The 22,207-nt window shown below is 46.7% G+C and overlaps 1 protein-coding gene and 1 long non-coding RNA gene across 2 annotated transcripts in view; one reads left to right on the top strand and one right to left on the bottom strand.

The window, feature by feature from the left end:
• LOC115463675 (alpha-1,4-N-acetylglucosaminyltransferase-like) overlaps nt 1-22,207 on the top strand; it is a 208,632-nt gene that overhangs the window by 170,221 nt on the left and 16,204 nt on the right. The window lies entirely within an intron of this gene.
• Nucleotides 6,329-21,156, bottom strand: LOC115463676. The gene is made up of 3 exons (XR_003941058.1): nt 21,026-21,156; nt 6,996-7,105; nt 6,329-6,367 (listed from the first exon to the last, which is right to left on the bottom strand). It is a non-coding gene; the product is annotated as an uncharacterized LOC115463676 (long non-coding RNA).

Consider the following 22,207-nt stretch of genomic DNA (forward strand, 5'->3'; position numbering starts at 1 on the left):
CCCAGCTATCTAACATCCTCCCACACCCCCCCACACTGCACCTCAGGAAAAGGGAAAATAGGGCATACAAGCAGGCCTCACGGCCGACTAGGAACCGATGCACTCAGGCTACACGCGTATGGGCCTCACGGCCAAACAGGAACTGATTCACACCCAGGGAGGAGGAAAAAATCCAGGAGTCCCCACGGGGACCAAGATGGCAGCCGCGCACTGAACACCAGCAATAGGGTACGAAGAGAGCAACTAGAAGGCAGGGCTGCCACAAGAACACCGCAGCCAGGAAACCCAGAGGACAAAGGAAATAACTAACTATAAAGCCACCAAAGCTAGAGCCTGGGGCACAGAAAACAAAAGGTAAACTAGCCCACTGAACAGAAGCCAGAGGCAAAGACACAATAGATAGGAAGTAAAACTATCTGTCTAAACACACAGAAGTCAGAGGCAGAGGCACAAGGGGTTAAAAAAACTCACTGACTTCAGAAACGGCGTCACTGATTCTAATCCTGGAAGGGGAAATAGAGGAAGGGAGACCGGGGGAGAGAGAAGAACGTGAAGGAGTGGTGTTGACCACGTTGGCTGGAATATCGATGGAGGAACGAAATGCCTCTAGTGCGGTAGGAATTACCTTACAACAACAGCAAACGGCGGTAGGAGCCTTTTCATTTGCACTTTTTCAAACTAAACCTCCCGAAGTAACGTTAGACTGCCTTTGGACGCTTATAGTTGATTTTGGCAAAGCTTTAATACCCCAGTTACAGAAAGTTAAACAAGATGTTGACTGTGTAGAAGATAAAGTTAAGCAAATGAATGTACAAGTTGAAAAACAGGCTAAAGATATACAACAATTACAAGAAGTTCAAAATACTGTGTTAAAAGACTTAACCAATTTAAGAAGAAAAGCAGAGATAATGGAAAATTTCTCTAGAAGTAATAATTTGCGGTTTACAAATTTTCCTTATTTGATTACTATCCGCCTCACAATCGAAAGTTAAAGATGCCCATATTTCGACCCAAAAGGCAGATAGACGTTTCCATGAGCAAAGGGCGCCAAAAGCTAATAATCTAAAAACGACTTTCAGTGCGTCCCCAGCGCGCATACGTCCAGCTACGGACGCCCTAACAAGGGTCATGTCGGGGCGTGTTAGGGGCGGCATTACGAGATGGGCACCTCCAACGTATAACGGATAGCGAAATGGTTTTGCATGGGCGCGAACAAAGGCGTCATTGGGTAGACCCGAAATAAAAGCATCCAGAGTAAGGGGGAAGTCGTATTTAGACCCATTAGCGATTGTGTGGAGTTGGAGAGTGGCAAGATCGTTGTTGGGAGAGCTGAATTGTTGGTTGCAGAGAAAACTGAGTGTGTTGAGTACCTGTTACCTTTGTTTGTGTGCCCTAGTCGGAACGTTTTCAACCTCACCTGCCTCCTGTTCACCTTTCCCTACCTCTTCTAGCCCCCAAACCCAGATACTACTACTCCTTCCTCTATCAGCCCTTCCCCTCACCATTCACTGTTCCCATGTTTATATTGGATTCCCTTACCTCCGTTTGTCTCTGTGTTCCCTGTACTGCTGCAGCTGTGTGTTCGTGTTTGGCGAGTGAGATTCTGTGTGGTGCTGTTGTTTGACTACTACTACTTGCACTGGTGGGGAAATGGAGGCATTAAATTCACTGGCGGCTTGCATGTTACAGGAAGAGGCCACACACCGCAGGAGGTACTCACGGCCCCGAGTGTTCAGGGCCCGCACCACCTTCCTAGACCTCACTGACCAGCAGTGTCTGACAAGGTACCGATTCGATAGGGCGACCATTCAGCAGCTTTGTGAGCAGCTGCAACCCCTCCTTCAACCCCGGACCCAAAGGAATAACCCCATCCCTGCCCACCTCAAAATCACTGCATCTCTCTCTGTTCTGGCCAGTGGGAGTTTCCAGTCTGTATTAGCTGTTAACACAGGTCTCACCCAGGCTTCTATTTCAAACTGTCTCACTTAGTTCCTGGATGCTTTCCTCACTCACACCTCTCACTACATCACTTTCCCCAGCACCCCCAGGCCCTGCACAACAACATGGTTGCCTTCTATGCTGTAGCACACTTCCCCTCAGACATAGGTGTGATTGACTGCACACATGTTGCATTGAGACCCCCCCCCCCCCCCCCAGGCACGAGAGACCACTTACAGAAACCACAAAGCATTTCACTCCATGAACATGCAAGTGTGTGTGACGCCCAAGGGGAGATCATAGATGTGTGTGCCCGCTACCCTGGCTCCACTCATGATGCGTATATCCTGCAGCACTCGGGCATCTTCCAGAGGTTTGAGCGAAGGGAGTTTACTGGTGGATGGCTACTAGGTAAGTGCAGCATGGATCTGCCCAAACTATACCTCCTGCACAAGCCACTATAACCCCCCCACCACCACCACAAGGTACCTGCTGCAAACAACACACACTCATCTTTCTCATTCTGCTTCTCCCCAAAGGTGACCGAGGCTACCCGCAGAGGTGCACCCACAACCAGGGGCAGAAGAGACATACAATAGGAGACATCGGAGCACCCGGGGGATCATTGAGCGGACCTTTGGCCTACTGAAAAACTGTTTCCGCTGTCTGGACCGTTCTGGAGGGGAACTCCTCTACAGCCCCCAAAAGGTGGCCAAGATCTTTGTGGCCTACTGCATGTTACACAATTTGGCCCTGCGCAGAGGACAGGCCCTCCCAGAGGAGCCACAGCCACCAGAGGAGCAGGCCCCAGATGAGCAGGAAGAGGAGTCCCCTCCAACCCCCGCCCACAGAGCAGAGCTCACTGCTCACCAGCTTGGGGTCAGAGCCAGACAAAGACTCATCGACACAAGTTTTCTGTGAGAGTAAGTGCACATTTATTTCTATAAATCACATAAGTAGTTACATAACACTCCCCACCACCCCACCCCCATCCCACCAACCCTCACCCTCCAGCATGTCCCATCACTTTCCCCGTCCCCTCCTACCCCTCCCACGGTGTCCCTTTGCAGCTGGTGCTGCAGGGGAAGGATGTTCAGACTCCTCTGATGGGCTGCTCCCACTGTCTTCCTCTGTATCCACACAGCAGCCTGCTGCTTTGGTTGCCGTGTGGAAGTCCGGCCACCTTGTTGGCTGTAACTTGGGCACAGGACCCAGAATGGGAGCTGGTGGTGGGTGCTGAACCAGTGGCTGGGGAGATGGATGATCTCAAGATCCTCCTCTTAGCCGGTGGTTGCTGGGCACTGGAGGAAGTGGAGGCCAGTTGTTGGCACTGCATCACGGCTGGAGTAGGCGCTGTGAGGTCAGGGCTCAGGCCCTCGATGCTATGCTCCAGCCATTCTCCCATTCGCGCTGCTTTGTACTTGCAGCCAGGCGCTGGCCTGTGGGAGCGAACAGATTGCTGTGGCGTTGCTCGATCTCCTGGACCAGTAGCTCCACTTCCCCATCACTAAAATTACCCTTGCGGATCAGGGGCTGCTGTGGTGTCATGATACGAATAATATTTGAAAATACGGAGAAGAACGCCTAAATACTCGCCATAGACGCCCATGTAGGAACGGGATAGGCGGGCCAGACAAGTGCATACTAATTTCGATTATGCACAAAATCCCTAAACGTCCGCATCTGCTCTAGCGAATTGGGCCACGTTATTTCGATTATGGGTGGAGAACTATGGGCGTTCACAGCTGCATACCCTTTATTGATGGCCCTTTAAAACGCCATTCTCTGTGCTTGCCCATTTCCGGTTTTTCTTTACATTATACATTGGTATTTCAAAGTGTTTTAGTTTTCATTACACATAGAGACCACACTCACTGTTCACCAATGCAATACACATCCACTTCTGATCCCTCATCCCTTTATCCAGTCAATCATACATTTATTCACGGAACTATGTACACTATAAGTCTAGGTGTCTAATAATGCCCTTTTTTCCCATTGTCTCCTTCTAATGTTTCTATGTTGATGTCCCATTGTTATACTCCCAATGATATTCGAATGTCTCGCACAACTCTGTTCAATGTAATCCATAACCTAGTCGTAACAAATGTATTTCTATTACTCAAGTCTTATTGTAAGCCACACTGAGCCCGCAAATAGGTGGGAAAATGTGGGATACAAATGCAATAAATAAATAAATAAATAAATAACCTTTGTGTTTGCCACTGTATGCTTTAGTACACCTGTTTATTTTGGGGGTTCTTTATTTTGGCGGCGGCCACCACTTCCGTTTGTACTCTTCCACATCCCTTGAGTTGCTCCCTTACTGTCTCCCATTCTCTGTGCGTGGTTGTAGCAGCCAGTCTGTGGGAGCGAAGAGATTGGTACAATGGCACCAAAGCAAGCGCCCACCGGTAAGGGTCATTTGACTGCTGCAGAAATCGAGTTACTGATTCGGGAGATAAAAGACACACCAATCATGTACACAATCTTGAAACAGAAGTTCAAGGTAAGCTCATACTTATCAGCCACCTCTTCTGTTTCTGCTCATGATCAAGGACTCTCCATTCACTGTATGTACTGTGCATTCAACTGTTACGTCTCTTTTCACCAGATTGCTGTGCAGTGGTTGTAGCAGTGATGGTTGGAGACCATCAGGGCTGTACTGTGTGGTTTTGCCATAGGTCCTCAATGCTGTGCTCCAGCTGTTATAGCTGCTGTACTGCTTCCCGGTAGGTTCCATCCTTCTTTATGTGGTGAACCCCAGTCCCCATTTATGAAGTGCCCACCCATTCTGAAGTTTGCTGGGAGGGGAGGGGAGGGGGAGCGGGGAATAATATATGCAATGAATGTCTTAACCACATTATCAAACACAGTCCTACAATCCTCCATAGTTATGGAACAACAACATTTCTAACATGTAGCCTGCAAACTAGTTTCAAGGTGGCCACAGGTACTGCCTACTGAGCCCTGAAGTCATGGTGAGGGAGAGGGTTTGTGGTTACAGGTCCTAACCCAAATTACCTGCAGGTGGCTACACCCTGGTGGCTGCAGTGGCCTAGTGGTTAGAGCACCAGCCTTGTAATCCAAAGATTGCCGGTTCAATTCCCACTGCTGCTCCTTGTGATCTTGGGCAAGTCACTTAACCCTCCATTGCCTCAGGTACAAAGTTAGAGCCATCCTGGGACAGAGAAATACCCAGAATACGTGAATGTAATTCACCTTGAGCTACTACTGAAAAATGTGAGCCAAATATTTAAAAACATATTTATGTCCCGCTAGCCTGTGCCCTTCTGTACCTGTTGTATTATATTGCAATTGTGCTGAAGTAACCATCCATCTAATGTTTTTTCCATTGTTTTCCCTTTTGTCCTCATCACTATATACCATTGTTGATGCATTTAATGTGAAAAGATGACCCAGCTGCTTGTAGCTCCTTGGTGGCCCCCACCAATGTGGTGTAGTTGTGGGTAAGGGTGTCTGGTGATCAGAGAGCAAACATCGTCTATGTGCTACCTAGGGTTATCTGCAAGTTTCTACTTGGCAGATCACAAGTGCTAGACAACAAATCTATTACTTACAGCACTCTGTGCTGTGAGGCTCTATGGTAAGGGGGAGGGAGAGAGGCTGGATGGCCATTTGTGTTCCTCAACAGTAATGGCCACACAGCCTCCCCCACCCTGCACATATGGCCATGCAGGTTGGAATGAACAGGTGGCCTTCTGTATGGGCACAATTATCACAGACATGCATCAAATTTCTCTTTCACACTTCACATTTCATGCAATGCATATTGCTGCCTCCTCTCACATCAACACCAGCATTTGATAATATGTAATGCACAAGGTACAGACACACACACCCCGTTATATGCAATATAGAACACACATATTTATTGAAAAATGGGGACACAATTCCCCCCAACCCTACAAATCTCCCCAAATCCTACAAATCCCCCCCCAACCCTACAAATCCCCCCACCCCCCCAAAGTCTTTCAAGGGCGGCCACGCCCTATGTGTAGTGCCCTTTGTAGCAGGGTAATGAGCAGCACCAGAAGCACACTCAGTGGTCTGTAGAGCTGCTCATTACCCTGCCTTATGGTTGCGAGCTCCTGCAGCACCTGGTTCTGGCCATCTACCAGCTGCTGCAGGAGGCGCAGGGCTGGAGCTGGCCCAGGGGCTAGACCTGGCCCAGGGGATGGAGCTGCAGGTGGTGAGGGCTCCTCCATAATGGCCTCATCGATGATAAGGACCCCCTCCTCCTCCTTCTCCTCCTCCTCCTGCTGGCCCTCCTCAGCCGCCTCCTCCTCCTGCTGGCCCTCCTCGGCCGCCTCCTCCTCCTCCACCTGCTGGCCCTCCTCGGCCGCCTCCTCCTCCTCCGCCTGCTGGCCCTCCTCAGCCACCTCCTCCTCCTGCTGCTGCTGGAGCCCTGTGTATGTAAAAGGATTGTGGTTGAGATCAGCACATGCAACATGGCTTGCATAGTGCAGGAGCTGGGTGGCCTGAGGCTGGGGATGAGGAAAGGTGTGGTGAGGCATGGCCTATACCCATGGGAACTGAGATGCATCAGATGACATGACAGGGAACCCTGGAAGCTGCTCTGACACAGAACACAGAGGACATGTTGGCAGACCACACTCATTGGTGACCAGCATGTTAGCATTATGATATGTGACTAGGGTTTGCTGACTGGTTTTTGTTCTTTGTATTGTTTTTGTGGGGGGAGGAGATTTTGCACATAACTTTAATATGAGGCAATGACATCCACTAAGAGTAGGACCTCAGGCAGGACTACCAGGAAACAGTATCCACCCACCCCAGAAAGGGGGATACTAAAGTGAGGCATGTCATCTCATTCATCTCGGAGGAGGTTCGTTGGAAGTTGCAGCCACACTCATGGGCGGGCACCTGCAACCTCAGGCCTTGATCTGGGACAGAGGTGTTATGACTTACTAGTTGCCTATTAGCCACATGGAAACTGATATTGTACAGTACATTTGCATTATTCAATAAATACATTTACAAATGAGTACAGGTGCCCTGTTTTTGATACTTACGCTGAGCCCTCAGGCACTGTCGCACTGCCCTGATGATCTCAGGCCTCTCGCGGCGTACGCGCCGGAACCTCCTGCGCAGGGACTCCAGGTCCCTGTGGATGCCAAATCTTCTGCAATATATAAGTTTGTTCAGCAGGAGTCAGAGAATGGCCCTTCTTGCCTTCAGCACACAAATTCATTTGGAATTCAAATAGCACACACGCACACCACTGATGGGGGGGAGGGGGGCCGACAATCCATTGGTACAGATGATGTTATAGAGGTGGCCATGAGGCCAGAAAGTACCGTTTGTATGCATTATTGTAGGGATGTGGGAATGGTGTTCCTTTGTAGTACATACATTTTATTACTGATTGTACATGTACCTATATTACTCATAACATTGACATTCACACTTCAGGCAGCCTTTAACACATACTTAAAAATTTAAATAACTCAAACAACATTTTCTTTTTGGAATAAAATTTGGCTGCAGCTTTATTTCCAAATATTAATACAATTCATTTACTTAACATCAACTTAGTAACATATCATTCTTTTCACCAGGTTAACTTCACAATGCGGTTAATAATGTTAAGCCCTTCGGTAACGAACTGGCTCACTTTCTCCCCACTTCACAGTGTGATTAATAATAATGTTAAGCCATTCGGTAACGAACTGGCTCACTTTCTTCCCACCTTACCCCCCTCCCCCCATGTGACTTACGGTACCGTCAAGCCACCTCTTACTCATGGCGGTTCCGCCCACGAGTTCATTTCCATTTCATATATTTCATAATATTCATGTAACCGCTTCTGGTGCCTCTTAAACCCCTCATCCAGGCCACAAGCGGTGACAGACTCCATCTTGTCATCGCTCCCCCCTAACCAAAGCTGTCGCCAAATCCTTCTTTAAGCAATCCTCCAACAAATCTTGGAGTGCACTCAAAAAGATATCAGTTCCAATATCGGACAGATGAACTCCATCCTGCCTATACAAACCTGCACAATCCGAAGAGATCAGGTCATGTGCTAACACTAAACCCCCCATTTTGACACTTCCCAATTCACCCTGCGCCTCAAACGCTCAATACCTTTTGGATTAACTGCCCCCCTCCACACTCTTCTGGGAATAATCTGTGACCATACAATCAATGCTTCTGGAAAATAACTCATCACCTCCAATAATTCTGCTTTCATTACACGCATTAACTCAACTCCCTTTACCACACATAAATCATTTCCCCCCAAATGAATACAAATTAAAACTGGAGAAGAAAATCGCCGAGCTTGCAGTAATGCAACAACTGCTTCCAAGTCATTCCTCGTATGGCCAACCAGCGGATTCGAATACCGAATTCCACCAATCCCAGGTTGGATCCCCACTTTGATTCCAAAGCATGCTTGTGTGCCCAAAACACATATGAATGTCCGCAGATCCATACACATATGTCCGGAGGCAATACATCTGCAAAAGAAACTAGAACAATTAGCATAAACATTTTCATTTCTCCTCACAAATATATCCTTTATATCTATTAGACCGCCATCTCCCCACCCGCTGAATTAAAGCCACCGAAACCCCTTCCTGGGCTACATTGGAAGCAGCACCAATTCGAAATGAGTGTGTCCCATATTCCTTTGGCTCTAAGCCCATATAACTCAAACCTTTCTTCATCGCTGCTGCAAATTGATACCTCGTAAAGGCATACCATTGCTATGGACCAACCAAACCTCCCCACCCACCGGTCTTACACCATTGTAATCCAATGTACATTGCACTGGACAAAATTCCAAACTCTTAGCCGCTCGCAGACTAATCCAAATGCCTTTTCCCTCTTGGTCCGTTTTGGACTTCCGCAAATATATGCGCAACACCCCCTTATTAACAATCACATCACTTCTTCTCAAACCCTCCTCTTCCATAGTTCGCGTTGAGGAAACTACCAGCTCCCCAACCCTGCAAGCTGCAAAAAAGGCTACCATAAAAGCCACCTGAAATAACAGTGTTTCATATTTTGAGAAACAAACTTTTGTTAAAACTTTGCACAACTGCACTACTTGTGCATAAAATAGCGGCTTCCTCACCCTCTTTATCCGTGATTTCTTGTGTACTCTGGAAAAACCACACAATAACTTCCGAATCAAATATTTCCCAGCTGGATCCACCCAACCCAGCAACTTTGAAACAAATGCTATTGCAGCCATCGTCTGGGATACCATCCCAAACGACCATTTACTATCCACTGCAAAAGCAATAAGCCGGACCATCCTCTCTTCACAAATTGGGAAAACCAAATCCCAACCTCTGTCTGCCCAGAATGCTAGGAATCGCCTCCATCCAACTCCATAAGCCTTCCAAGTATTTGGAGCCAATGCACTCATCAACAGCGCCTCACAACCTCCTGAAAATTGTGCCACAAATCTTCTGACATCCGTGTAGGCTCCCAATCTGCTGACGGAGCCAAAGCTCTGAAACGATGTAACTGTAAATGAGATAAGGCATCAGCAATCTCATTACAAACACCAGACACATGTCTCGCTGTTAGCCATAAATTTAATTGCAAACATTTTAAAACAATCAATCTCAACAGCTCCACTAACAGCGGACATCGCGAATACTGCTTATTGATTGCCCATACTACCGACATGTTGTCAGAATACAAGGCAATCCTCCTGTTACACAACCTCCGCTCCCATAAACACAAAGCCACCCAAATTGGAAATAATTCCAACAAAGCTATATTCTTACACAAACCCATCTCTCTCCACCAGTGAGGCCACTCTTCTGCACACCATACCCCTGCAAAATAAATCCCAAATCCAATTTCTCCCGACGCATCTGTGAATAATTGCAAATCCACATTGGAGACCAATACCTCTTGCCACACACAAATTCCATTAAACACTGACAAAAATTCTCTCCAAATTTGCAAATCCGCTCGTACTGCCTGTGTTAAACGCACTCTAAAATGCGTCTTCCTCAAACCCACTGTTAACAAAGCCAAACGTCTCGAGAAAACTCGTCCCATAGGAATCACCCTTGTTGCAAAATTAAAATGCCCCAACAATGACTGAATCTCCTTCAACTTTTTCTTAATGCATACCCTATCAATCTCCTGACGCAAAGCCACAATCTTTCCTCTAGGCAGCCGAGATTCCATTCTCACTGAATCCAACTCTATCCCCCAAAACACCAACTTGGTAACTGGGCCCTCACTTTTTTCCGTAGCCAAAGGCACCCCCAACTCCTTTGCTACTGATCTAAATGCTGACATCAATGCCGCACACTGCAGTGAATTTTTTGGACCCCCAAACAAAAAATCATGCAAATAATGAACAATAGAATCCCAACCACTAACTTGCTCCACTACTCAATGCAAAAATGTAGCAAATGCTTCAAAATAATTACAAGAAATTGAACACCCCATCGGCATACATTTATCAAAATAAAATTTTTCTTCAAATTTAAATCCCAGCAACCTAAAAGCTGTAGGGTGTACCAGCAATAAATGGAAAGCTGCTTCAATATCAGCTTTTCCCATCAAAGCACCTTTTCCTAAATTCCTCAACAAATCCACCGCCTGCTCAAAACTGGCATATTGGACTGTACACAATTCTGGATCAATAAAAATATTTACACCCGCACCCTCCAGATATGACAAATTATGAATCAACCTGTACGACCCCGGCTCTTTTTTCGGTATCACACCCAATGGAGACACAACTAGATTTTTAATCGGCGGGTCAACAAACGGCCCCGCTATCCGCCCAAGATTCAACTCCTTCCTCAACTTCTTCCGAACCACTTCTGCATGCTGAATCACAGATACTGAATTCTTACACTTATGATCCAACACCGGTCCATCAAATGGGATCGGAAAACCTTCTAAAAAACCGACCCACAACAAATACGCGTCCCCACCACACGGATACCGATCCAGCCAATTTTTTAAAGCCGATAATTTAATAGGCGAAGGAGCCTTGCCAGCCCAAACCTGGGCCTCCCATATTTCCACCTCGCCCTGCCCTTCCCCGCCCCCCCCCCCCCAACCCTCCTCTTGGACATTTAAACACCGGGTGGAGTCCTTGACAGACACTGCAACAGTGCCGGAATCTGCAGGCCGGCCTATTACATCGTTCTGCATTAAATTGGAAACAAGCATTACCTGGGCCACTACCTTTTCCCCCCAATCCGCTTATCCCAGCACTTCCTCCTCCTGCCATTCCGAAACTCCCTGCTCGGACCATGCCCATTCCCCCGGTATTTCCCACTGAGCCACTACCGTACCCAGGAAATCCGGCAGAGGCTCCCGAACGAAAGGAGGGGTTAACCGCAGGTGTAAAATTAGCAATCCACAAATCAACATCTCTCACACCCCAATTTTCAGATTTGTCCTTTGCCAAACTTCGTCTAAACTGCTCATCATAATTAACCCAGGCCCAACCTCCATACAATTTATAAGCTCTCAATATTAAATCACCATATCTCAATAAACCCGGATACAATGCCGGTTTCTGCGCCCCAAGAACACTTACAAATACATGAAAACTTAACAACCAATTCATAATCGTCTTTGGAACTCTCCCTCTTTTTTTCTTTCCCTCTTCTTTTCCTCCATCCTTTCCTGTATTACCCTCCTTATCCCGCGCCAATAAAGCAAATAAATCTATATATTTGCCCTTTAAAATTCTCTGCCTCCACTTTAATGTTATATAACAATCTAAAGGTGCAATACTACATAACGTATGCCCCATCCTAGAACCCACCAACACACCAGGCAACTGAGTGTCTCCCGAAACTTGAGTCGGTTGGGCTGCTGGACGAAAATGGTGTTAAAGGGGCGATCAAGGAGGACAAAGCCGTAGCGGAGAAATTAAATGAATTCTTTGCTTCGGTCTTCACCGAGGAGGATTTGGGGGGGACACCGGTGCCGGAAAGAATATTTGAAGCGGGGGAGTCGGAGAAACTAAACAAATTCTCTGTAACCTTGGAGGATGTAATGGGTCAGTTCAGCAAGCTGAAGAGTAGTAAATCACCGGGACCTGATGGTATTCATCCCAGAGTATTAATAGAACTAAAAAATGAACTTGCGGAGCTACTGTTAGAAATATGCAATCTATCCCTAAAATCGAGTGTAGTACCGGAAGACTGGAGGGTAGCCAATGTTACTCCGATTTTTAAGAAGGGTTCCAGAGGAGATCCGGGAAATTATAGACCGGTGAGTCTGACGTCGGTGCCGGGCAAGATGGTGGAGGCTATTATTAAGAATAAAATTGCAGAGCATATACAAAAACATGGACTGATGAGACAAAGTCAGCACGGATTTAGTGAAGGGAAGTCTTGCCTCACCAATCTAATGCATTTTTTTGAGGGGGTAAGCAAACATGTGGACAATGGGGAGCCGGTTGATATTGTATATCTGGATTTTCAGAAGGCGTTTGACAAAGTGCCGCACGAAAGACTCCTGAAGAAATTGCAGAGTCATGGAATCGGAGGTAGGGTATTATTATGGATTAAGAACTGGTTGAAAGATAGGAAGCAGAGAGTAGGATTGCGTGGCCAGTATTCTCAGTGGAGGAGGGTAGTTAGTGGGGTCCCGCAGGGGTCTGTGCTGGGTCCGTTGCTTTTTAATGTATTTATAAATGACCTAGAGATGGGAATAACTAGTGAGGTAATTAAATTCGCCGATGACACAAAATTATTCAGGGTCGTCAAGTCGCAGGAGGAATGTGAACGATTACAGGAGGACCTTGCGAGACTGGGAGAATGGGCGTGCAAGTGGCAGATGAAGTTCAATGTTGACAAGTGCAAAGTGATGCATGTGGGTAAGAGGAACCCGAATTATAGCTACGTCTTGCAAGGTTCCGCGTTAGGAGTTACGGATCAAGAAAGGGATCTGGGTGTCGTCGTCGATGATACGCTGAAACCTTCTGCTCAGTGTGCTGCTGCGGCTAGGAAAGCGAATAGAATGTTGGGTGTTATTAGGAAGGGTATGGAGTCCAGGTGTGCGGATGTTATAATGCCGTTGTATCGCTCCATGGTGCGACCGCACCTGGAGTATTGTGTTCAGTACTGGTCTCCGTATCTCAAAAAAGATATAGTAGAATTGGAAAAGGTACAGCGAAGGGCGACGAAAATGATAGTGGGGATGGGACGACTTTCCTATGAAGAGAGGCTGAGAAGGCTAGGGCTTTTCAGCTTGGAGAAGAGACGGCTGAGGGGAGATATGATAGAAGTGTATAAAATAATGAGTGGAATGGATCGGGTGGATGTGAAGCGACTGTTCACGCTATCCAAAAATACTAGGACTAGAGGGCATGAGTTGAAGCTACAGTGTGGTAAATTTAAAACGAATCGGAGAAAATTTTTCTTCACCCAACGTGTAATTAGACTCTGGAATTCGTTGCCGGAGAACGTGGTACGGGCGGTTAGCTTGACGGAGTTTAAAAAGGGGTTAGATAGATTCCTAAAGGACAAGTCCATAGACCGCTATTAAATGGACTTGGAAAAATTCCGCATTTTTAGGTATAACTTGTCTGGAATGTTTTTACGTTTGGGGAGCGTGCCAGGTGCCCTTGACCTGGATTGGCCACTGTCGGTGACAGGATGCTGGGCTAGATGGACCTTTGGTCTTTCCCAGTATGGCACTACTTACAGTATGTACTTATGTACTTATTGTAAACCATTCCCTCCATCCTCTTCTTCAGAAGAAGATGAAGAAGACCCTGATGAATCCCACGAATCTGAAGATTCCCACACCTGCATCGGGTCTCCAGTCCCACCCCTTCTCTGCCATTTTTCACTATCCAGCCACCTAACGACATGGCACAAATTACAGTACGTAAAAAATTTTTATTCCGCAACTTCTTCCTCAAACACTTCCCCGTCACCCTTTTAGACCTGCTACTCCAATCTCTAGCACCCGCACCCACTTCTCCTCCCTCCCACCCCCTTCTACCCCTTCGAGCACACAATCCCTCTAACTCACCCATTGCTCTCCTCGAGGAAGGCCCCTCCAAAGGATCCTCCACATCAGCATTCCGCACTGGAACATCATCTCGCATCTGAATACCACCAACCAGGTCACCCATTGAAGTATCAACTTCCACCCGATAAGCCCTCTCCTGTTCCATATTCAAACCCACCTGACATCCCATAGCAACCCTTTCTCCACCACCCACCTCTTCATCACCATCTACCACTCTCCCAATATTCCCCCTGCCCTCACCAACACTCACCCTTTCAGACAAATTCATACCATGTTTCTTCTTTTCCTTCGCTTTACCCCCACCCTTACCAATCTTTTTTGACCCCATTCTCCACTGTTTTTTTTTTTTATTACCCCAGTTCACTCACCCCAAAACACCCAAGCCCCAATTCCCCCAAACAAACACCCTTTTGATTAATCTAATATCTCCACAACTTTCCACCCAAAAAGAAAACCCAACCCCCTGATAACCCACAATTCAACCACCCCCCTTTATAACCCACCCTTAAAAAACTTCACCAACTTCCCAAAATTTCCTGCACAAATAAAGTCTGTCCAAAAACGCTTCAATCCATCCAAAATTCCTCTCACAAATTTCCTCACCTATCACCTTCCAATTTCCCACTTTCCTTACTCTGTAAAACACCTCACTGACATCCCCAAGCCATCCAGCCCCTCATATCTCCATTCCCCACTGACACCCCGCTCACACACGTGTCCTCACCCACCCCCCACCATAACACACCCGTCACTCTTCCTTCACACAACCCCCACACGCAATTAAAACCGCCGTGTTACTCTTCAATAGCGCCAAATACAGTCCCAATTCACCTCCGTTTTCCTTCCCCCCCACCTCCGCGAAACCGGAAGTGCACTCAAAAAACCCTCGTTTCACTCACCCGCCCCCTCCCCATAACAAACACAGCTCAAATCCCAATTTTCCGTCCCTCAGGCACAAAACCGCCAACCCATTAAAATATAATAAAAGCGCTCCGTTTCCCAACCCCCTCACCTCCGCGAAACCGGAAGTACCATCGCGATGTTTTCTTCGACGCAGCTGCCAAGCACCAGCCTCCCCCACCTCAGGTAACCAAGAATTCTTTTGTTTTTTGCCACTTTTACCCCTCAAATTCTCTTTCAACTCCCTCCTATTCACCCTAACCCTCTCCTACCTAACTAAAAACTACTTCTGAGCGCCCAAATCTTCACCCTATCCTAACACTTCCCTTCCAGCCAATCCTATCCCCTTTTTCCTACCCAATCCCCTTCCTCCCTTTCCTGTTGCTAACCTAACCCCTAACTACTTCTAAACTTACTCCCTCCTGCAACCCCCCCCCCCCCCCTTCCCTTTCTTATTCTGGCTGCCTTTGCTTCAGCCAATGTTAACACCCTCACAGCTTAACTATGAGGGCTTCCTTATCCTTGACTGCAGACTCCAGTTAGTGCTTACATTGATGATGAAGCTCTTATATGTGTAGCTACTGGAGGGGGACCTGATGGGGGGGGGGGGGGCAAACACTTACCTTTCCAGCCTGTCCCTTATGCGGGACCAGGCTCTCATTGCCTGTATCCTGGGGGGCAGGTGGTGGTGGTGGATTAACAGCCGGTGCCGGTGCCACAGCCGCATCAGCAGCAGGTTCTCGGCCTCACTAAAATTGGGCTCTCTACGGAGCTCCTCCATATTTCTCAGTGAATAAGCATTGGAAAACAAGCGCCTTATATGGACGCCCTTGCGTGACGGACGTCATTTCGTGCACAGCTCCATATAGGGATTATCATCCCATATATGGCCAAGTCAGCACGTGGACGCCGTCGTAAGCATAGACGTCCCTAATGTGCATGAATGGTTGCTATGCATGCGGGCCCTTGATGCATGCGGAGCTTGCCTTATATAGATCAGTATGAAGTATGCAAACCTTTTCACATATACACAATATGCATATAGCTGCATGTTCCGTAGGTACAGTGCAGGCAGTTCCGTACATCCAGACACGGGAAATATGAGGAATATTCGGTGGACCAGCATGATCCTCCTGTTTTTGATGCTTATGAACCTTCCTCATATTTCCCGTGTCTGGATGTCCGGAACTGCATGCACTGTACTTGCGGAACAACTAGGTACATTGTTTTGAGTATAGTTTGTGCGAGCCAGATTTGGTCATTTTCAACGGCGATCGATTATGCTCCTCCACAGCTCCTAAAGAGATGTTAAAATTATACTTCAAAGAGATTCTCCAAATAAGTGTTCTATCTTCCACCCAGGAATCAACAACTGTTAGAAAATCAACCCCTTGATGTCTCAGCTTTATTAGAGATGTCAGATACAGAACAAGTAGTACCTGCCACTTTGGTGGCTACGGTGGCCTTGTCGTCGGACAAACTTTGGATATTAAGATTATTCTATAAAAATCGTGGAAAACTTTTCAAAGGTTTAAAAATTAATATATTTCCGGATGTGTCAAGGGAAACACAGCTGCGCCGGAAAAAAAATTTCTTCAGAAGAAGCAAGAAATGATTAACTTGGGAGCAACTTTCTTTTTAAAATTTCCCTGCAAATGCTTAGTCACCTACCAATCTGAAAAATTTGTGTTTTTTGATCCCTCCCAACTCGAGGCATTTATAACATCTAGAAGGACTGTTGGAATAGTTCTTCCAACTAGTAATATCGTTTGAAAATGAAATGTAGCGTCCAATATAGGTCCGTCTACTCTCTTTAATTATGATAAGTTACTTGTTATATTGTTTCAACAATATTGTATTTTTTAAACTCCTCTATGTGGACTTATATTAGTTTGAGGAAAGTTTATGAAGTTAATAGGTTTTCTTGAAATATTGTAACCTCAATTTTCCAATTTTTCTTAAACAAGTTTGTATACTTGTAAATTGAAAATTTAATTAAAAAAAAAAGCCTCACTGAACCAAAAGCCAGAGGCAGGAACATGGACAACAGAGAAAAACAAATAAACAAACAAACCTGAGGGAAGGCCCAGGAACTGAAGTCTGCCAAACAGGCAGGACAAGATAGCTTAGCAACAAACAGAGAACAGCAGGGAACCTCCAAAGGAAGGGAGAGCAAAGCCCCCACTGAACAAACAAAGCAGCAAAGCAGCTGGCTTCCCACAGAGACCTGCAGCCAGAGAGAGAGAGAGACCAAGCTGGAGATAAGTGAACTGATTACACACACACACACACACACACACACACACACACACACACATGCTGACAAGAGTTAGCCCAGACAAAGGGAAAGTAACTGAAAGTCCCAAAGGAGAAAACAGACTCAAACAAGAGCACTGAACAAACGTTCTGACAGAGAACTGAAGAAGCTTAGCAACCTAGGAAATTAATGCCAAAGCAGGGGTAGCAGGAACATGTAGGCTTAAGTACTACCCACTGACGTCAGTTCAATCCCTGACAGCCAATCAGGAATGAAGTCCACACACACTCCCCTGCCAAACCGGCAGAATCATAACATATATACAGTGCAATCCACTTAAGTGCAAGGGTCTGGGACCAAAGAAATGCATGCAGTTAACCAGAGCGTGCACTTAACCGTTGTGACCCAAAGAAGCTTGACATCTGATAAACATATGTACAGTACTGTTTATTATTATACGTACAGTATACAGTCTCAGTTAACTGACATTAGGCTTGCTTGAAGTAATCAGTTATAGTCCTCTGTACACTCTTGGGTCTGTGAGTTCCATAGACTATGTCTGCCAGATGGTAAAAACTGTCATAGCACTGACATCCAGTGGCCTCCAGATAGGCCCGCACAGTATTGAGACTCTCCAATGCTCTTGCAAAAGTGACAAGAGGAGGTTGTTGAATTTAGTCAGCATGTGATTCGAAGCTTATTTCTTCATCTGTTCCATCATCAGCCGTTGTTGCCTGTGTGTAGGCGCATATCTCAACATCAGTGCTGTCTTCAGCTGTTTGTAGATCGTAATCAACAGCTACGTAGCGATGGAACTCCCCATAACGCTCATCAGACAACGTAGCACAAGAGCCCAATAATGTTGTTTGAAATTGGTTATTATGCCCTGATCCATAGGTTGGATCAGAGAGGTAGTGTTTGGTGGCAGGAAGACCACCTTGACGTTAGACAGCTGACATCATCCCTGTGTGCAGCACAATTATCACAAAGCAGAAAAATCTGACGCTTTTGTGTCTGCATTCTAGTGTCTAAGTTCTTTAGCCACTGCTTCCAAATTTCCCCACTCATCCATGAATTTGCGTTAGCCCCGTATGACACAGCAAGTCACTTAACTTTCTTGAAGCAACGGGGCTCTTTGCTCTTTTCAATGACGAAGGGTTCCAACTTCTCACTTCCATCCATATTGCAGCAAAGGAGGATTGTCAGTCGGTCCTTCAATGTTTTACCTACAGTAGTTTCAGCATGTTTGAATGCAAGTGTTCCATCAGGAATCACTTGCCAGTGGAGACCATTTTCATCAGCATTGAAAATGTCACGAGGTGCAAACTCGTTCAAGATGGTAGGAAGAACTGAAACAACCCAATTTTCAGCACCAAAGTCATCAGCGTCTTGTTTCTCACCATGCTGTTTCTTGAATTTTATGCTGTTCCTCTCCTTCCATCTTTCCAACCATGCAACAGTGGCTTTGAATTCAGTTAGTCCAAGACTTTCAGCTAGCTGGTTAGCTTTCTCTATGAGCAGTGAACCACTGACAGGAAACTGTCTGCTCCTGACTCGAGAAAACCACCGAAGAAGAGCATCTTCTACCTCCACAGCTTTTCCCACCCATTTTCATTTCCATTGTGGATTTGTATTGTTTTCCAGTCTTCCAGAAGCTGGTCTTTATGCTTCACTACACATGAAATTTGACTGGGATTGACCCCATATTCTTTAGCAATAGATGCTTGACTTTGTTTGTTTTCTAATTTATTAAGAACTTCTATTCGTTCAGCCAGTGTTAAAGTCATACAGTTCCGCCACCACGACAACCCCGGTGTATGCCCTAAGAACATTCTTTCACTTATTCTGCCTGTGGCAGTTAAAGAGGCAGTAAATTTGAAATCTCGTTGGTTGTCACGTGCCAATTGGCTTCCATATTCCATGCGCGCGCTTATGCGAAGTCTTTCCTGCAGAGGAGCGGTCTTGAACCATGCATATAAGCGAATCTTGCACTTATCAGTGGTGTGCTAAACCGAAGTTTGTCCCTATAGAAATTGATGGTGCCAGAAACGGGACCGAAGTACGGCATGCAGTTAAACAGAGCATGCGCTTATCCGACGTGCACTGTATATATACATACATATATATATATATATATATATATATATATATATATATATAAACTCCCTCCCTCTGAGTTTCAGGTTCCCCCCTCTCTCACTCCCTCCCTCCCTCCCTCCGAGTTTCAGGTTCCCCCCTCTCTCCCTCGTTCCCTCCGAGTTTCAGGTTCCCCCTTCCCTCCCTCCCTCCCTCCCTCCCTCTGAGTTTCAGGTTCCCCCCTCTCTCTCTCTCTCCTTCCCTCCGAGTTTCAGGTTCCCCCCTCCCTCCCTCCCTCCCAGTTCCAGGATTCCCCCCCCCCCTCGGAATTCGACATCACACGTGTGAGGGTGTCGTCGTCCCTCCCTTCCTCCCTCCCTCCCTTCCAGTTCCAGGCCTCCTACCTCCAAATTTTAAAAGTCATTTTCACTTACAAAGTCAGGTTTACAGCGGCCAGCGGCAGCGGTAACAGGCATGCAGGCTCGGCCCTTCTCTCTCAGCTCTGGTCCCGCCCTCATTTCCTGTTTCCGCAAGGGCGGGACCAGAGCTGAGAGAGAGAGAGAAGGGTCGAGCCTGCACGCCTGTTACTGCTGCTGCTGTCGGCCACCATAAACCCGACTTCGTAAGTGAAGTTCACTTTTAAAATTTGGAGGTAGGAGGCCTGGAACTGGAAGGGAGGGAGGAAGGGAGGGACGATGACACCCTCATGCGTGTGACATTGAGTTCCGTTGTCTGGCAACTCTGCAGCGTTCCCTTCCAGTGATTGGTCTTTACGAACACGGAAGTACGTGACGTCATTTCAAGAGATGGATACAGCAGGAGCACGAATGCTTCAAGGCTTCACTTTCTCAGCTTCAGAACGTTGGAGGTGCTTTTTATTACATAGGATATATACACACACTCATTAAATAATGTTTATTTAATGTGTATATATATTTATCTATTTATTGCGTATATGTGTGTGTGTGTGTATATATATATATATATATATATATATATATATATATACACACACACACACACATTACATATCTCTCTATATAAAATGCACCTCCAATGTTCTAATGAAGCCTCCAAAAGTTCTAAATCCATGGTGGTGTAGATATCCAGTTTGCCCATGAGTGTCTGCCCAGCCTCGCGTCAAACGTGATGACGTTGAGGGCAGAGCACTGACACTCAACAAATCACATCGCGTGTTTCCCTACTCCTCTCCCTGCCTACGAATCAGCTCTCTGTGCCCCCCCCCCGCAACACCCAAGCCCCTCCGCGCCGGCGCATCACACAAGCCCCTACCCCCCCCCCCCCCCCCCGGTGCATCACCAAAGCCCCTCCCCCCGGCGCATCACCCAAGCCCATACCACCCACATCAACCCCCTTGCCACCTGCAGACACCAATACTAACGCTGTCCGGCCGCTACTGCTTCTGCTGTTGAGCAGCAGCGGATGGAAAAAAACAAACAAAAAAAAGATTTTAAACCTGAAACACGGCTCCGGACAGCCATCTGGCATTGGCTGACGTCTTCTCAGCCGCTCCTCCTCTCCCCTGCACGTCATTGCCCCTGCAGGAAGACCCCAGAGGAGCGCAGCAACGTCAGAGGGGACAGGAGGAGCGGCTGCAGAGACAACAGCCAATGCCAGCTGGCTGTCTACGGAGCCATGTTACAGTGAAGGAAAACACAGCAGGAATCCTGACAAACAGAAATGGAGTTATGATTACCAAAGACTGCTCTCCAGAACACAGGCATATTAACGACTTCGCAGGCAGGTTACCAAGTGCTTAAAGGAGCTTCTAAAGATTCCGAGCATTCCTCTAGGGAGAACACTCACCACAGATATTCCATCATTGGGTTGCCTGGGGGTCTCTACTCTGCCATTCACGTCATAGCTGTTTAGTTTCACTGCACAAAATAAACCACTTGCTTTTACTGGATGCAAGTGAAGTGCTTCAAGCCCTTCTGTCTCCATTCAATAGAATTACTGCTCTGTAGTCTGGCATCATAAGGAGGGGATGACCCTGAAGCTTGGAGGGAGGAGAGGGGGGAGAGGGAAGGGGAGAGGGGAGGGGGAGAGGAAAGGGGAGGGGGAGGAGGGAGGGCCCCTGGCAAACACACTCTCATTCTCACACAGACATACTCGCACCCAGTCTCACTCTTTCTCTGTCTCTCTCTGTCACACACACACTCGCACGTTCACTCTCTCTCAAACATACACATTCTGAGGAAAACCTTGCTAGTGCCCATTTCATTTGCGTCAGAAACGGGCCTTTATATTAGTATATATATATATATATATATATATATATATACGCAATAAATAACGGGCGACGAACGATCCTACCCCGGGAGACTTCAGGTATTATAGTTGGGACCGAGACGGGATGGAGGTCAAAGTTCCCAGTCTAAGCGAGCTACTACTTCTGTTCACGGCGGATCAGCTGTTCGCCCTACCCACGCACAGATAATCGCGACGGAAATTCCCGCTAGCACCCTCCTGGGAAGACCACCAAGGAGGAACCGGAGGGGTGCGGAAGATAACTGAGGGAGCGGAGTGGCTGAGGCATCGTAAAGCTTACCATAATGTTCCATCTTAAATACAAAACAAATAGACTTTTCAAGAACTAGACAAAACCGAACTTTTGCTGTTTAACTGTTTAACCTCACTGCTATTAAAGAAAGCTACATAATACGCATTACCAACCTACTTCCTAGATTGACAAGGTATCTTTATAGTCAACGACCTAACTTATGCTACAACTCATTTTATCACTAAGAAACCTCTATGCAATGCCATAATGCATTCCTCTGTACCATGAATATATGCACCTTAATGCAAACTCATTTGTATGTAATACCAAAATGCACTCTTTTTTACCATATATGTATGCACCTAAATGTAATACCATCTGAAATTCTGTACCGGAAATGGCGAGCGCCATCACGGCATAGTGTAAGCCACATTGAGCCTGCAAATAGGTGGGAAAATGTGGGATACAAATGCTACAAATAATAA

Source organism: Microcaecilia unicolor, chromosome 2 (genome assembly GCF_901765095.1).
Source record: "Microcaecilia unicolor chromosome 2, aMicUni1.1, whole genome shotgun sequence".
Lineage (NCBI taxonomy): Eukaryota > Metazoa > Chordata > Amphibia > Gymnophiona > Siphonopidae > Microcaecilia > Microcaecilia unicolor.